Source organism: Adiantum capillus-veneris, chromosome 16 (assembly GCF_014529385.1).
Source record: "Adiantum capillus-veneris isolate H3 chromosome 16, ASM1452938v2, whole genome shotgun sequence".
In the NCBI taxonomy this organism is placed as follows: domain Eukaryota; kingdom Viridiplantae; phylum Streptophyta; class Polypodiopsida; order Polypodiales; family Pteridaceae; genus Adiantum; species Adiantum capillus-veneris.
In genome coordinates this window covers 116,115,967-116,135,265 of record NC_140946.1, presented here as the reverse complement: position 1 = coordinate 116,135,265, position 19,299 = coordinate 116,115,967, and the positions used below count along the sequence as shown (strand labels likewise).

The following is a 19,299-nucleotide window of genomic DNA, read 5'->3' as shown; positions in this document are numbered from 1 at the left end:
GCGAAGAGCTTTCACCTAGAACCGCAATGGAATAGATGGCGCTCTAAACAAACCATTTGAGAGAGAGTTACAAGCTCGATAAGAAAGAGGAGGATGCACATTGCTTAGAGACTATACATGCGTTTATTATACATAAAACTTCATTCTAGATTAAGGAGCTTTTTACAAAAGCTGGCTTTTATATTTTAGCCAAAGGTGAAATAGACTCAAATCTAGGTAGGTAGAGGCTAAAAATAACATAGCGATAATTACAAAGTGGAAGCTCTTGGCCTTGACTATCAGCTTTCTATTCTTGTAAGAATAATTAAAATTATATCTTTGGACACAACGGGATTTTTATATCAAAAATAAAGGTAATTACAAAATTGGATAAAAAATGTGTTGCTATGTTAGCCTACTACTAACACATATCATGCAAGACTATATAGGAATCTTGGACTTGGATAGGTGTTGTTTGATTCTTCACTTGTGTAGATTTAGTATGAGTTGTGCTTGTTTACAAATCTACTTCCAAATCTTGGTGTATGATGTTGCATGATCAAAGTTAGTCCTTCATGCTCAATTTTGTAACAAAGTTGTAGATTTTGTATACGTAAATATTTACATAAAATTGTATCCATGAAAATTTTCATTAGCTCTAATCTTCCAATTTTTGGTGGATCAAGGCTTTCATGTAATTGCATTCCATTATATAAGCCATCAATTGGAATGTTTGAACTCCATTTTGATAGTTTTGAGCATTGTTTGATGGGTGCATTTTGCTAAGATTCCATCTATTCTTTTGTATTAGGTTCACCCACACCGTGAGTTGGTGGCCTTGTATATCGACGCTTTTCATGTGTGTCATTTGCTTGCAAGCGTACCATGTCTTCATAGCATGATGTTCCTATGGGTCATCAATATAGTTTAAGCAATCAAATTGGGATGACCTTCCTACTAATGATGATGCACTACTGCTATGGTTTTCACCCTTGTTGCTAGTTCCTAATACAATCTTTTGAAAAATGTCTCTCTGCTTACCACAACCATAGGATCTTACTTTTATTGGCACTAAATTCTTGTCACGACCCACGTCCTTCCACTGATCTAGTGCTCCACATTTGGTAAATGCTTGATCATAGGAGGTCTAGCTCCTTAATTTTCATAAAACACATTGTAGTAGCCTCTGGCAGTGCAATATAGGCTCATTCTACCATAGGAGGTCTAGATCCTTGATTTGCCTAAAATACACTATATTAGCCTCTAGCGGTGCATAGTAGGTTCATTCTACCATAGGCACATGTTGTGGTACATATTATCCCTCTTCTAATGGTAGGGTTGAACTACTCTCTTCATATGTAAGGATTGGCATGAAGGATTTCTCTTCCATTGATTCTTTGGGCACCATAAGTTTGACATGAATTGCATTGTTTCTTGGCAATGGAGATTTTCCACCCAAAACTTGTCGAGATTTCTAGTCCCATTACAAGCTTCTACACTTGGGAGATTCACTATTAGTAATGGGGGGATGTCACCTGTGTGCATCCAAATTAGAGAACCCCCCATGATAATTTGCTACTTACATACGGACAAGATATGCATGTTCTTGCAATGAGTCAACCCCCCCCCCCCCCCCCCCCCCCCCCCCCCCCCTCAATACAAATTTTGTACAAAATATAATGACAAAATGACATGCACTAGAAGCCATTGGTAGATGGAACATGTTCCTCACATAGATATATGAAAAATCAAGGCAGAGGTAGGGCTCTTGGGAATTAGTTTTGTCTCCTCATATACTAGATAGCTGACATAGATAATCATTATACAAAATGCATATATAGATTGAAAATCAGCATTTCTATGTCAGATTTTAATTATGATATTCATGAATCGTGAATGTTATATATATTCTTAGCATCAACCTTGTACTCTATGATGGAAATGATGAGTACTATTGTATTGTAGCCTTATTCTTAAAGAAAGAGGTACATATAGTGTTAACACTTAACAAACAAAGAGGGATCAAATCTAGTACCTCAGCAAGAGAGATTCCTTTGTCCAGTGCACACTCCTCTTGTTCCTTCTGAAGCTGAGAAGCAAGGTGGATTTCAATATGATATTTGAGAGATGTGGATGGTAAGTACTTAGCATGCCGCTTTGCTACACCGATATTGACTGGCTCCTCCATTATGATACTTTCTTATTCTCTGTGTGAGAGGTAGAAATCAAGGCAGAGGTATGGGCCCGATATGGGGTGTTGTCCTTGTTTAAGCATGGATAGCAAAGCACTGGCAGATGTTGTGCTTATGGGATTGACAACCTTGGTACTTGACCCATTGCACCATACATCATGGGACATGCAAACTCTCAAATTAGCACAAAGGAAACCATCACATAATTAGTGAGCATCAAATAAAATATAAGAGCAAGAAATGAGGCATAAATTGTGTACATAAGTGGGCCTCTTCCTAAGATCTGATCAACAAGGAATTATATGCATGGTATTGACATGCAGAAAAAAGAAATTTAAGCATGAACCATATGCTACCGGCTCGGTAAGCTCTAAATTGGACTCAGTCACCTCCTCGTTGACCTAAGTGTGCCATTTTAGGTGCATGCTAGCTGCTTGCCGCGACTGTGTCGTGTAGACAAGTAGAGCTAGAGGCCACTATTTCCCACATCCACAATGTCCTTCTTTTGTCTCCAAGCATCCATTAAAAAACTCTTGCAGAGAATTATCTGAGTCACTTATGTAGATGAGCTATGAGTTGTGTGGGGTTGTATCCTTGAGTTGTTGGTTGTACAGACAACCTTGCCTTTGTAATGCTTGGCACCCACTAAGAACCTTGAGCATAGAGTGCAAAACATTGGGATTTCCACCTTCACTTCGGCAATCTGAATCTTTAACATATAACTCGATGCCATACATGGAATCTACCTTAAACCCTCCACCATCATAAGAACTTCAACATGGACTATACACTAAGAATGAGAACCTGTCTGCACCCAACTCACATGCAAGTGTTCGCTCTCTACACTAATCAATCCATGCTCAAACTTTGTGATATGCTCTATACCTGCCTCCGCTTTGGCCTCAAGCCCCACGCTTGCAAAGCTACATGGAGTGTGTTCATGTACCTTGCATACACATCTGTAGGTACTCCTTAGTCCTCCTTTCATTTTCATGGCTTTGTCAATCCCTCTCTTTGACATTTTAGCTCATTGTGTGTTCTCTCTCTTCCTCCCTCAGCTTCATCATCCTTGATGGCTCGTTCATTTTTGGCCTCCTTACCTCCCCATGGATGAATCTAGCATCATGAGGAGAAACTTGGAAGCCATGTTGTGCCTCTTGTTTCTTACCCTATGTTTAGCACCCATTGCATGTACTGCATTGAACGAGGAAGACCGATGCTTTATTGCAGTTTGGAAAGGGAATTAGCCAAGACCCTTTAGGTAGTTCTTGGTTGGCACAATTGAAAAACTACATTCCCTGTCATAGGTGGTGGTGTCAAAGTCAATAAGATTTATCCTATTTGAATTGGGCACCCGACTCATTTGAACTGAACTCTTTGAGGTGTTCTATAAGTGCTCAAACGGAAATAACAAAGGAAAGCCAAGATCATGTTAGGTTATCCACTTTTTTTGGAGGTAGGTATGTCATTTTGGGTACCCATTGATAAAAGTACCTTCCAATTAACAACTTTCACATAATTGAGAGGGACCAAAAGAACATTTTCAGGTTTTATATCTGTGTGAATGAGGCTCAAATTGTGCATGGCCTATAAACTAAGAATGGGAACTTGACTGCACCCAACTCACATACAAGTGCTGGCTCTCACACTAATTAGACCATGCTCAGACTTTGTAATATGCTCTATATATGCCTCCACTTTGGCCTCAAGCCCCACGCTCTCATAGCTCCATGGCTTGTGTTCGCGAACCTTGCATACACATTTGTAGGAACTCCATAGTCCGCCTTTCATTGCCATGGCTTTGTCATTCCCTCTCTTTGACATTTTAGCTCTCCACGTGTTCTCTCTCTTCCTCCCATAGCTCCATCATCTAAATGAATGTGGCATTGTGAGGAGGGACTTGGCATCCATGTTGTGCCTCCTGTTTCTTACCCTTTGTTTAGCACCCATTGCATATACTGCATTGAACGAGGAAGGCCAGGCTCTTTTGGAGTTTTGAAAGGGAATTATCCAGGATCCTTTAGTTAATGTCTGGTTGACACAATTGAAAAACTACATTCCCTATCGTAGGTGGTGCTACCAAAGTCAATAAGCTTTATCATATTTGACTTGGGCACCCGGCTCATTTGAACTAAATTCTTTGAGGTGTTCTATAAGCACTCAAACAAGAAGAACAAAGGCAATCCAAGAGCATGTTAGGCTATCAACTTTGTTTGGAGTCAGGCATGTCATTTTGGGCACCCATTGATAGAAGTACCTTCCAATCGACAACTTTCACATAATTTAGAGAGACTAGAAGAACACTCTCGGGTTTTAAATCTATGTGAATGATGTAAGGTTTGCACCTTCTTGGAAGCAAGAAAATAAACCCTAAAGCTTTAATTGAGAGCACTTACAAATAAACTGGTAAACCACTATCTCAAAAGTAGCCAAAATTGGTATTTTTGGAATCTTAAGCATGACAATACTATAGCTAGGAATTTTCAAAACTGAATTCAGATGAATACAGACCCCACTATGGCCTCTAAAAGTTTTCACGGCTACTTTAATTTGCTAAATAATTGAAAAGTTTTACTAATCATTGAAGTAGAAGACTTTTTATAACCTCCCAAATATTTACCGTTTTGAAAATAAGCTTGAAAAATAGCATAATTGAATTTTAAAGCAGGCAGGTGCTAGGGAGGGCCATCACTAGCCTGCTAGAGTCTAAAATAGCACTAGGGGGTGCTAGCAGAGCTAAGGGGCTGCCATGGAGTGCAAGGAACTGCTAAATGCAGGCCCTAGTTGCCAAAAGCCTATAAATAGACCCCCTAGGCTTCACAAATTTAGTCAGACTCCAGAAATCTCTTGTGCCAGAGTGACACTGCTTGGAAATCACTTAGAAAGAAAAAAAACTCTAGTAATTAAGCGAGGTAATAATGTTAATCTCAATAAATTAATGAATGACATTAATTTATGTCTGAACTTTCTAATTAAGTTATTAATTTTAGAGAAGATTAGGCCACTCTCTACTATTAAGTATTGTCTTATATATTATTAGACTTTTGATCACTTAATCTTTAATTACGTCTAATAATCTAATTAATTATTAACCCCTATTAGGACTAAAATTGATCAATTTTAGTCTCGATTAAGAAAAAGTATATCATTTAAGCTTAGATAATTATCAAATCTTTTCTATACTATTTAAAACTTGAGAAAATACATTAAAAAAATTTGGTTAATTTTAGTACTTATTTAGGTAAGGATTAATTATTTTTAGCATTAGCATTGATGGAAAATCTAGTAAAAAATCTTAATAACTAACAAGATAGCTATCAATGATAGATTTAGATGTGAAACAACCTTGATAATTATAATATATTTAGTTAATTGATTTTAGTAATTATCCTATCCTAAAAACCCTACTTTTAGCTATAAATTAATCAAATTAGTTAATAACATGATAAACATTTAATGAGATCTTTATCAAAGATAGATATAAGTGTAAAAAAACCATGATAATAATATCATAATTACTTAATTAGTTTAAGTCATTATCTAAGTCCACAAACACTATTTTTGGCTAAAATGGAATAAAGATAATTAGTAAACATGTAATGAGATATTTATTAAAGATAGATCTAACCATAAATAATGTATAATAATTAGTTTATAATTACTTAATAATTTTAAGTAATTTTCTTAGCCCAAAACTCTTCTTTTTAGCTGAAAATTAACCAAGATAAATAATAAATCTACTTAGAAGTTTTTGGCAAAATTACTAGAGGTGTAACACATTTTTAGAAAGTTGGGATAATTATATCTTTAGGAGAGATATAATAAATATCATGTCAAAAATAATATATTTTTAGACTGCATACGAAGGGGAAAATTAGGAAAAAAACTCAAACATTTATAAGATAATCAGAAAAGATTAGAAACTCAATAAGAAAGCTTGAATAAAAATTTCTCATATATATAAGGAAGTGGAAAATTACTATGTCGAGAAGCTACTAATTCTGACTACTTTTTAAAGAAAAAAGCTAGCAGGTTAGTTTCCAAAAATTAGCCATGAATGGTAAAAATTAGGTTTTTGATAGTTCAACTAATAAGTAGGCGTCCTTTTTAAAAGATTAGAATTCATGGATCCCAAGAGGACCCGAGAAACTGAACCAATTAAAGAAGATGATAGTATTGCAAAGAGAGCTAGGGCCTACGGACGAGAGTGTTCAGGCCCCGAAGCTACAACAGATACCTGACCAGTCCCAAGTGGGTCTTCATTATAAGTGAATTTAAGTGATAACACTGCATTTGTTAAAGAGTGGATAAATACTTAGGAAAGGATTAAACTGATCAAAACTGGAAGGGTATCTTCCAAGAAACAATCATGCAATTGTTGTGAGTTAGGACAGAAATGTTTTTGGTTAAATTGATTGAATTAGGAAATATACGACTGATCATCCTTAAGACAGCTTGTCTCAAGACACCTTCGACTCCTTGGTATATTTTGATAATTAATGATGGCTATAATGCCACTAAAGTCGGTTAACCCCATGATCGATGAGTCTCTACTCCTTTATGTCTTGATGTATCTACATAAGTTAGGATACCGTTCCTTATCCTAGGGGATCCGCCCAGTTGTATGGGAAAATGGTTTGGTGTATGGGCACTCCGAATTATGAACAAGGAACAGGTTCCGTTTTTCAACCTTAGGTGGTCTTGAGACAAGAAGAGTATGGGTCACGGTTATTATGCTAAATGATTTTGGTTGGATGTACCCTGTCTTAAGTTTAAAGATGCTAGTTTTTGCTAAAGAATGTTTTTCGATACTGATTTCAATACTTGTTTTAATGAATCTTGTGTTGGAAAGTTAAACTGAACTATTGTTTCAAATGTTGAAAGAAGGTGGTAGTAATCAAATAACAAAGAAACATGTGTGAGTGCAGGGTGGTAAGTGGGGATTGATTAAAGTTGTCAATCATGAACGTGTGGACCTGATTAGTTAGATAACTATCCATCCCTACACACTAAAAATGTTAGAAGATTATTTCATTGTAAGAGGATTCCCTCATCAGTTGTGCCCTGACTTATCTAGAGGGAAAAAAGCGTTGGTTGAGGATACCTTAGCCCATTTGCAGAAGTATTAGGGTCAAAAAAGTTTTTCAACTTTTTAATTTTTGTCCCGTTTTCACTTGTGAGACAGGACTAGGTATTTTTTCTAGGGCTATAGTCCCAAACTATTGTCGATGGTAAAGGTCTATTCCGTGGAATTTTCTTGCTTATAGACTCTGACTATTATTAGGCCTAGAGACTTGTCAAGTCTCCCTACTTAACCTTGGTGTCGGCAAATTGGGGACCTCTCAAATGAGGCTCAAACTGTGCATGTCTACATGAACATTGCTAGTGAGCTAGAAAAAAATCATGCAGTTAGCAGCAGCCATTCAAAGATTCATTTAACATAAGCAAACACACACACATTCTACTAATTTCAAAAGGTATCGTCGCCAAAATAGATCAATAGAAAATGGGTGTTAGTCATTAGAATGTAAAAAGTCATACAAGCTTAGACCAAGCTTCTCAAATACCTGATAACGAATGCAAGTGAAGCTTAGGATGAAAGAAAAGATATTTAGATAACTTGCCATAGATACCTATCCATATTAATCACTATGCATAAATGGTTTTTTAATCAAACCATATCCTGATCTGGACGCAACGTTTGTAGATAAAAAGAGTCAATTAAAGCAACAAAAACGTTGCCAATCAAGTAGTCCCAGCAATGCAAGTTCCTTAAATCTTCTTAGAGTAGAGAGAGATACCAACACAAAACCCAATCTATCTTTTTTTGCAAGAGTGTGCAAAACATCAATTTCAATCATTGCAGCTTCCATGTACTTCGCGGCATTGTGTATGACTTTAATGGCAGCAACTTCATTAGATTCTTGATCCAAGCATTCCAACACCCGCCCAAATGTGCCTTCACTCATTCTCTGTAAAATTTTGTCTGCACATGAACGATGTTATTTTAGGTATTTGCTACATTATTTTGCAAATATTGACGCTCTGTTGAAGTAGCCACAAAGGGAGAGGGAGGAGCCACTTTTGTAGCTTGTACAAGAGTGACGACAAGGAATGTAGAGGATAAGGAAATCTTGAAAAAGAAGAGAAAGGAGAAGATTACATACCAGGAATACAACCGTGGCTCCTGTTCTTAGACTCCTCAAGCTAACAACAAAGGTAGCCCTTAAAGCCACACCCTACCCTGTCATTTGTGAGCCCTTGCTGATAAGCCCATGTAGATCTCTTTTCCATGTGCAGTAAGCTATGCTTCTCCTTCCCTGCAAAAACTTGTTTGCTACCCTAACGTTTTATTTTCTCTACTCTACCTATAATTCCATGGGTGCCAAAGGCTTAGTGGGCAAGAGACCTTTCCCATGATGTGTACATAGCCAAGGGGCATAGATAGATGATGTAGTTGCTAGATTCTATTTATAACCCTTTTATTCATTACGAAAACTATGAACCCTCTAGGGGCCCTTTGGGATTAAGGTTAATTAGAGGCCATCCAATGAGAAGAGGGTGGTGGACACACTTTATGCCCTCAAAGAAGTAGGGGGAAAAAGTAGTCTTACACTTCTTAATGGCCTCTTACCTAGTGAGAAGGTGGGGGGTCGGGGCGAGGGGGGGGGGGGGGGGGGTGTTGAGGCTTTTAGAAGAGGACTGGGGTTTTGTGGAGGGCATGCACAATGGGAATAGGTATCATTGTAAGGTTGGAGCTTTAGGTATTGGGATGTGCTATTTAAAATGTCACACCTCCTTGTACATACAATTTCACTATGATCGTTAGATGTGCAAGCATGGAGTGTGGAGTCCATTACAAATTGTAGATGGTGCTATTGCAAGATTTGACATTGCACTGAGTATGCACAATGATGCTTTCGAGGCTATCCAAGTGAGCAAGCATTGGACTCTTAGTAATGTGCGAGAACATTTGGCTATTATGGGTTTTGAGGACCTTCAACAAGGGAAATTTTGTTTACATGGTCACAAGGTGAGAATCCCTCCATCACATTTTCACTCCATCATAGTTTGATGATCATTGGTTACTTATTGTAATGAATGTTTGCAGATTGGGAAGAGAATGGAAGAGGAATTGAAGGTCTAGGAGGATTGGGACTATGCTATCACTCTTATAGCTTTGTAACTCTTGCAGTTTTGATTTTCCCCTATGTAATCAATATAATTTTCTTTAGTAAATTTAAGCTTTGAATATGATTTTTCATGTTGAGATGAAAATTCATTTTTGGTGAAAGTGCCTTTTTTGAAATTGGGAAAAGTGCCTTCTTTAAAAAAGGGACCATTATAAAAGGGGGGATGCATAGCTCATTCAAAACTTTCACTTTCACAACCCTTGAGCTCCTCCACTGTCTAGTTGCACCCCAGGCTAGATATGGACACCTCCACAGCCTTTGCATTTGCACCCACATCCACCCCTTTGTCACGCTTCACCCTCTTCCTTGAGGACACCAACTACAAAGGGAAGTTGGACCTCCACACCTTCTTTACTCGTTTCCCTGACCTTGAGCCACAATTTCCCTTCACATTGATGCATTTGCCAAGATTTCAGCATTCATGGAGGAGCACATCATAAAATATTATGTATCTATCTCCCCACATGCAGGGATCTAGGTGCCTTCCGATCTCTTGTGATACATACACAAAGATGATCTCCCATTCTCCAAGAAGTTGAGATGGTTCCAAAAAATTGCCATTGATGTGTGCCATTTCTTGGATGAGCAAGCCCCAAGGGTGCCAACGCTCAAGAAGTGCAAGTTGGGGGTGGAGTACCTTTCTTGGTTGGCAACATGCATCCTCTTTGTGAGCGAGGAACCTGATTTGGAGCTCCACCTACCACACCTTTAGATTGGGTAGTTTATCAAGGATGCCAAGTAATAGGAGGGTGTCCCCATGAAACTTGCAGTGGAAGGACGCGAACTTTGGCTTGAGTACCTCAAGGGGCTCCAGGAGGTGGTTGAGAAATCTATTGTTGTGGCTGGCCCTAGTGAAACTAGTGAAACTATAGTGGATGCATCAATGACGGATGAGGCTATCCTAGAGGTAGAAATCAATTGCTTATCCTCGGTGGTAGTGGATGGGGAGGAATATGTCTTTATGCATGACTTGGAGAAAGAATTTGGTATGCGCATGGATGAATGCTTAAGCATGCTATGCATCAACGCCCAATTTCTTAGACAGTACGCCAAATGCCCTTGAAAGCAAGTTCTTGCCACTTGGGGACTTTGTTATCGACACTATTGCAGTTGTGTGTGCGGAGGTCCTTGCAACAAAGTAGTTGCGCATGGATGAGGAAGAATTACAAGCCACGCAAGCCAAGGTTGTGGTTGCTAGGATTCCTACTCCACTATAGAACCCCCCCTCTGATGATCCAAAGCTTGTAGGCGCGATGAAATCAATCGTCGACTTGAGTGAAAAGCGCAATAGGGAGGAGGAAAAGGAGCAGGAGGTAAACTCTATCCTAATTTCCATCTTGTTTTTTCTACCCTTCATTGTCTTTTTTCTTACCCTTGACTGGTTTATGATAGGACGTCTTGGAGGTTGATGAGTTTGCAACAAGGACGGGTGGCATGTGGCGGACGGCCTTTGGACCTCAATCTTCCCTTGCACATTACATAGGAAGAAAAAAACCCCTGGCAATGTTTCTATTGTACATAATGAATTTACTCCCCAAAGCCATTTCATGACATGGTCATTGAAAGCTCTGAGGAAGGTTTTGTGTTTGTGCACCATTGCTCAAAGTACGCATCTTGTGTGCCTAGTGTGTAGATCCCTTGTATGCACAGCATTTGGCATTGGATTTTGTGGAAAAGTGCTTGCCCAGATAGGGATACATGCTTCCATTTTCTCAACAACTGACCCTTCGATGATAGCGCACTTCCTCCTCGTCGGGAACTACCTTACGTGCAAGAGAGGAGCCAAGAAATGGCAAAGAAAATTATGAGCTCCTCAGATGTATGATGTAAATTCAACTTTTCAAAAGTAATAAAATATATTTTGAATTGCCTCTCTATGTTGTTCATCCTTTTCAATGTGATCTCTCAATCTTGTAAATTACAGAAATTGGTGATGTGTTTTAATAAGCGGTGTCCTTTTTGCTTAAATCAACAACTCAACATAAGTGGGATGCACTTGATCACTCCCTTCATCTTAACTTAATACATTAAGAAACCAAAGGCAAATCATTATGGTGGCAGTATAAAAATCATATGAGTGAAAAGAAGTGGAATTTATACTGTCATGTTGCATAAACATCTTCTTTCACTAAATCTTAACATTTTCTATGGAATCCTAGAGGGCAAAGAAGGCTTGAAAATGCCAAAAAGTGGGTGCCCACAAGGCACATAGATGGCCAGACAAAAGTCCTGGATGGCTTATCTGTGGGCCCTTGTGGCCACCCCCTTTTTGGCATTTTTTGGCCTTTTTTACACTCTAGGACCCTAAAAATGGTGAGATAAACCTTAAATTTAACTTTTGATGCACTTGATAACTCCCTTCAACTTAACTTAATACATAAAGAAACAAAAAGGTCCAATCATTTTGGGGACAATATAAAATTCATCTGAGTGAAGAGAAGTCGAATTTATACTATCATGTTGCATAAACATCTGGTTTCACTAAATATTAACATTTTTTGGTATCTTGGGGGGCATACAAGGCCAGAAAATGCCAAAAAGGGGGTGGCCATGAAGGCGTGCAGATGAGCCATCCAAGACTTTTGTCTCGGCCATCTACGCGCCCTTGTGGCCACCCCCTTTTTGGCATTTTTTGGCCTTGTATACCCCCCAGGATACCAAAAAATATTAATATTTGGTTTAAATTTAATTGTTCATGCACAGAATCACTTAACTTAAAACACATGAAGAAGTAAAAAAGGCAAATGACTTTGGAGATAGTAGACACAAAACTCTCAATCATTTTGTCATTACAAAGTCATCTGAGTACAAAAAGAAGGGTGTGCAATACAAAAAGGGAGGTGTAACTTTGGCTAATGCTCAAAGTCCCGCCACAATTGGTGTGCAAGCTGCATGACCTTTGGTTGTGTTGTCACTCTCTTTACATGTATGGCGCATAGGTTGGTATCTTCCAACACCAAAATGATGTGGGACTCTACAGCTTCTTGAATAGCCTCCAACACCATTGCTTGCATCCTATATTGATTTCCATAGCTTTGAAGCACCTCCTTCACCATGCAAGGAAAAGGGGCTTGTCAAATTAGAAGGTCGGTAGTCTTCTGGTAGTGTCAAATTTCTGCAAATGTCCTTGCTATTTTACAACACTGCTAAGGTTGGCTAGGGGGCGGGGCACTTGCACGTTTTCTGGTGGGCAGCATTAGGGGTTCTTGAAAATTTTAGATTTGTGCATGTTTACATGCTTTGGCGCTGGATCTACTGCCTCTTCTAAGTCATCCTCTTCCCTTGCCTCCTAATCTTGTTCTATGGGGAGAGCTCCCTGGCCACGGGGCAGTGTCGTCCCCCCCACTGGCACCCAGTTTGTGTGTAGTATCTAAGCTCGTTGCCATGGTGGCTCTATCTCTGATTCTTTATCTCTACCGACCAATCGAGCTCTCAATGGTCCTACTTGCATTTGGTGGCGTAGTGGGTCCTCCCTATCAGACTCCGATGTTTGCTAGCCCTCCTCTTCTCACCAGTCCTGGGTGTGTTGCTTCACTCTATTTCGAGGTGTTTGTTGTTGTGCACGTGAAGAATCTTCTGCCCTCAATGACTCCTAGGCCCGACTACCATGTCCACTTCTTGAAGAGTGCCTAGAATAGCCAGTTGTTCCTGGTTGTTTTCTTGTGCCTTTAAGCCATGCCGGCTTCTCACATCCTTGGAGGGTGTTTCTGTTGGTAGGCGGATTCTATTTGGCGGTTTGTTTGGTGTGTGCCATTGGGTATGGTAAGAGCTCACATGTGCTTAATAAATAAGTGGTTTATGAGAGGATCCAATATTTATAAGGACCCATTTAAAAAGGGCCCTATTCACACTAATTTTTTGCAAAAAAACTATTATGTTTTTAAAGGATGCACCAAACTTTATTAAAAAAATATGTAAATGAGAGTTGGACACTACGTTCACGTGTAATCACTCGTGCAGAATCCACTTTGATCCTTGCCGCACTCTACATTGATGCCATGCAACATGCTTGGTGGGGCCTTGTGACAATCGCCACTTGTTTTTGTGATCTTGACAACTCAATTTTCACACATCCCTAGCAATCTTGGATTGTTGAGCACGCTCCATTGTGAGCTTACGAGCAAATGCTGTGAAAAAACATCAGTTGGAAATCTCCTCCAAATAATTGGATTGCACCATTCCACCATCATGTTGAGTATTTTTTAAGTACACCCGCTTGATCGATAATGGGACTTCTCCATGCCTTGAGTGCTAAAAATCTCCAGCGAACCATATTTGTGCATAAAAAAATGCACCATGTGCAAACAAGATATGTTGTTCACATGAGAAAACAATGCACATTATTTAATGAAAACAATCTCTTGTAATAAGTTCACTATGTAACATGGATTACCATGTTATGTGTGATGCTATTTTCACCCCAAGAAAGAGTGAAGACCTTGGTGAAATCCGCCAAGGCTTCTTGAAATGATTGGCATTGTTCTTCTGTTGTGTTGGGTAAGGCCCATAAGCTTGACCATTTTATCAAAATGTGCCCAAACTTGCTTGCACTTGTTTACAAGCTCGTCGTTTGAATCATTGTCAGTAATAGCTTTGCATAATTCCTTCCAAAGTTCCCAAAGGTTACCTGCCTTGTGGTTGGAGCTGTTTTGTGCATCATATCAACCTGACTTTCCTTGGGTTACTTTCTTCAAAAAGTGTCTGTCCCTTTATCCACTCATTGACACTCGTTGGTGGACAATTTCATGGGCCTCCCCAGTGTTCTTTTCAACAATGATAGACACATTTTCACCGTGACAACCAATGGAATCAAGAGTGCCTCCACCCTTTCGATTGCTTCCTGGGACTTTTCCAATGGCTTCATTGTGAAAGCATAGTCAATGTGGAGCTTCTATAGCCTATCAAAAATATGCGCATGAATGCGTGTAATGTACAAAAATGTACATTCAATAGAGGAAATGAAAAGATTGGATTCCAAGACTGGTCCTTTTGTGCACGATCTGGGGCATTGCGCATGGTACATCTCAAAATAGACGCTTTCCATTCTTTGCCTTCATCTCCGACCTCATGACAGTGCAACCCTTCTTCTCCATCCCCTTGCCATGGAAGCATTGAACCTCCCTTTGTAGAGTTCTTGTGTGCTTTTTTTCTGGTAGGGTTGTACCCTCAAGTGCAAAGTGGATAAGGCATGAGAGAAGAAGCCCCTTGTTTGCAGCCAACCAAACACTTTATGGTCTTCAAGTCCCCTCGGTGCCACTCCACATCAAAGCTACCAGAACCCTCAACCTCCAACTTCTCACCTGCAATTTGGGAGTGTATTACATGTGTGATCCATGGAGTTCTCTCAAAAATCCATGAAAATACTCCATTGGTCACTTTGGGCACCTCAATAGAGCCCAACCACCAAATGGCTTTCTCTAATTGCACACTAAAAGACGGGGTGTGAGATGACTCAATTGAATCCCTTTGCTTGGTTTGCAAAAGGGCCTCATTCATTAGAGTGACACTTAGCCTCTCTAACCTTTGGCCTTTTACTATTTAACACTCATCGAGTTTTAGCACAAAAGACATCCTTGTGCCAAGCACTACAAACTAAATAGTGGCAAGACCTTAAACTTCAAAGTCTATGATAAGAACACAACCAAAATAAATAAATATAGTGTGTCACCTTCTTCAGATAACTCATAAAATATAAGCATGGCTTGTTGAATCCTTCTAAGGTCCACAAAAATATTGCTCCACATTGTGTAAGGGAAGCCCTCCTCCGAAGGTCTTATATTGTTTTTCTTACCTTTTCCCCTTGCCTTTGGTGTGCACGAAGCATAAAGCAAAGTTGGCATTGTGCCCTCAATGTGTAGGTATGCCCCAATGTGGGAGAACGCATCTTCGTTTTTGTGGCCTTCTCTTTGCAAGGTTGACCTTCTGCAAAATAGGAAATAGGTTTTACACAATGCCACGCTCTTTGAAGGCATCCTTTAGGAGTTGAAAAATAGCCTGGTAGGCTTTTGTGTTGATCCTAGCCTCATCACAAGATTGTTGCATGTCATCTTCACTAACCACATTTCTCAATTTGTGCATAAGGTCCTTGGTGACTGCATCCTTAATATGCTTCCCCCCAGGTGATTGTAAGATAGAAATCACATCATGGGTATTGAGACAAGTAATGACAAGGTTGAATCAATCATCTTGGCTTGTTCCACCGCATGCCTCTTGGATGAAGTTTCTAGCAACCAATAAGATAAATGTTAGAAAATAGTGTGAAGTAAGAATGTATCTTGCAAGTAAAGAACAAATCACCTTGTGGCTGTCACTCTTTGTTTGTGTGTTCTACCTGAATGAGCAAGGGTTTCAATGGATGAATATGTGTGTTTGCACTCCCTTGCACCAAGGGGTGTTTCTTTGAAATATGTGATGGTGTTGGCAAGATTCATAATGTGGGCATTCTTTTCCTACATTTGTTTCTGAAGAGTTTCAACCTCCCTCTCCAAAGAGGCAATACTTTCTTGTAATGCCACCATCTTGAGCTAAAGAGCTTGACATTTGTGCATCCACAAATGTAAAGAAGCACATGCACCCATACACAACCGCTTGCAATAGCCAAACAAGCCTACTTTTCCCCTCCCAAGATATTGAAGAAATGTCAAAAAACTATTAAAGGATGGATGGAAGCGGCTTATAGGATTGTAAGGGTACAAATGGCCATCCACCCAAATGTCAACATTCGTCTCACTGGCGGCACGATGTTCTTGTGATGACCTTTCATCACCCTCACATGCGGCCTTCGGTGCAAATGCCGTGGGCAAGCAAACATGTACACTTTTGGTGTATAGAGTACTGGTGGTGGAAGCAAACAGTTTATGATGTTAACTACAAGAGGCTATTCATATTAGCGACGCTCACACAGCGACGCTCAAAAAAAAAATTCCCGGCGTCGCCATGAGCATCGTTATGAGCGTCGCAAATTTACAAGTAAATTTGCGACGCTCATAGCGACGCCGACTGGGCTAAAAAAATAACAGAGAGCGACCAAAAACTCAGATCTCAGATCTGAGTTTTTCGGCGCCCTCAAGCAAGGAGGAGGTAACGCTCTCCCTCTCTCTCTCTCTCTCTCTCTCTCTCTCTCTCTCTCTTTCTTCTCCACACACACACACACACACACACACACACACACGAGGAGAGGAAGGAGAGCCAGGTATGCTCCTTCCCTCTCCTCACTCTCATGTTCCCTTCCCCTCTTTCTCTCTCCCTCTCTCTCTCTCTCTCTCTCTCTCACACACACACACACACACACATAGTGTTTTTGAGAGAGAGAGAGAGAGAGAGAGAGAGAGAGAGAGAGAGAGAGAGAGAGAGTACAAACATAAACAAAAACGCACACACACATACATAAACAAAGAATGCACACACACATTGAGAGAGGAAAAGAGAGAGAGAGCATGCATAAACAAAAAACGCACACATTGAGAGAGGAAAAGAGAGAGAGAACATGCATAAACAAAAAACGCACACATTGAGAGAGGAAAAGAGAGAGAAAACATGCATAAACAAAAAACGCACACACATTGAGAGAGAAAGAGAGAGAAACTAATTTAACGTCGTAGGAAACTAATTAAAATTAAAAGACCTAAAGATCTAGCCGACGAGGAGTTGAACTCAAGACCTATTATTCAAGAGGGAAATGGCATAACCAATCTATCATACTTGGCATGGGTGATAGAAAGGTTATACCATTTATCTCTTTTTATTGGCACACACATCCACACACGCGCACACACACAAGAAGAAGAGAGTTATAACGTCGTAGGAAACTATCCTAAAAGACGTTAAAGATTAGGTTAGATGTAGACTTACGTTAAATTAGATTTAAGTTTATTTAAGTTAAATTAGATTAGATTTAGGTTTATTTTTAATTAGATTTACGTTTATTTACGCTAGATTTAGATTTACGTTATATTAGATTAGATTTAGGTCTCCATAGACTGCGATGCCTGCATGAAGCGGGTGAAGAAAGCCCTCAATGGAATATAGGGTATTGCTGCCTTCACTCATGGTGGGCTCCGTCGATCCAAAAGTACTGGTGAAATGTCTTCAGAAGATAGGGAAGAAGGTGGATCTTCAGGGCGGCAAGAGTCACTACATCCCCGACACAATGACCATCTAGACAACCTCTAGTCATTCAACAGCAACTTCAAAGTTAGTAACAAGAGCAAGAACGGTCTAAAGGGCCAATTGCTGTCGTCAGATGTGGATGGAGATGAGGCAGCGTCACCGCCGGAAGTTAACTCTCACATCTTTAGTGATGAGAATGCCAACTCTTGCCGAGTTATGTGAAAAATTATGTGTTAAATAAGTTTTAAGGTTCTTATAATCCCTATTAGTTTAGTTCTTTGTTTTTAATATAACATAATTTACGTTAGATTTAGATTTATGTTATATTAGATTAGACTTAGGTTTATTTAGGTTTACCCACACACACACACACACACAAGAAGAAGAGAGTTTTAACGTCATAGGAAACTATCCCAAAAGACGTTAAAGATTAGGTTAGATGTAGACTTACGTTCAATTAGATTTAGGTTTATTTTTAGTTAGATTTATGTTTATTTAGATTTACGCTTATTTATGTTAGATCGAGTCCACGCAAGAATTACTTACGGTTTAGGGTTTAGAGTTAGACGAACAGTGAAAAGATCTACTGTGAAAAGATGTTAAGATGCTGTGAAGTGCTACAGCTAGAGAAGAGGCAAAGGGGTTTTGTCCACTACATGCAGTATCATGTAGACGTGGGTCTGTAGATTTATTGTACCCACAAATATAGGTATTGACCAATAAAGACGAGATTATAACCCGGTGGTTCTGATCTCCGTGCACCTCTAGACCGAGGTGTGCGGGGATTGGACATGACTAGAGAATGTGAGGTAGAGAGAGAGAGAGAGAGAGAGAGAGAGAAGACGAAGAATGCCAATAGAATATTAAATTTGTTGTCCAGGTTATAAGATTTTTATCCTCATTATGAGTAGTGACGAGAATGTGGGACCGTCCAATCGAAACACCTATCTCTCAACGAGGGTCTTATGTCCTTGTAATCAATGCAAGCATGCTATGCGACGGACAAGACGTGTTTCTTTGTAGCACGTTCACGAATTTGGCGAGTTCTATCCATCTATTATAGATCGAGTTGTTGCCAATTATAACTCGTCGTACTCTGACGCTGGCCAACAAGCAGCAATCTTGCAACCCAATAGACGTGTTCGCAGGTGCTTTGGTCAAACAGCATATGTGAGGCCACAAGATGTAGCCTCTGACAGCTCGGGGGATGATCATGCAGAGCACTTTCCCAACGAGGCAATATTTGAGCCCGAGATTGATGAAATGATCGAGACGATCATGGATTCAGAAAGGCTTATCTATGATGATATGAAAAGTGATGCCGATACGCCATTGTATAATGGAGCACGTATGTCTAGATTGAAAGCACTCCTGGTTCTTCTCAACATGCAGGCAAAGTTTGGATGGAGTGACACTAGCATCACAGCGCTTTTCAGGTGATCTATTACAATTAGTTTACTTTAATAAAACTCTAAATGTATAATGATCTGATAGATTTTTACACGAATGTATCGTATTTTTATGTTGTGTAGATTTCTTAAAGAGCACATACTACCAGCTGACAATGTGATGCCAGATTCCCGAGATGAAGCAAGAAAGATTTTGTGAAACTTGGGGATGGATTACAATTCTATCCACGCTTGTCCTAATGACTGCATTCTTTTCAGAGGGGAATACATAGACATGGAGAAGTGTCCGAAATGTGATTCCGAAAGATATCGAGTAGATCTCCACGGGACAAAAATTCCACAAAAGGTTTTGCGACATTTTCCTCTGCTTCCTCGCATCAAGCATTTCTTCGAATGTAAGTCCATGGCCGCCCTAGC

General features: G+C 39.6%; 1 pseudogene; it reads right to left on the bottom strand.

Moving 5' to 3' along the window:
* Positions 1-4,195: 4,195 nt before the first annotated feature.
* LOC147439703 (serine/threonine-protein kinase AFC2-like) lies at positions 4,196-8,140 on the bottom strand (annotated as a pseudogene).
* Positions 8,141-19,299: the final 11,159 nt, after the last annotated feature.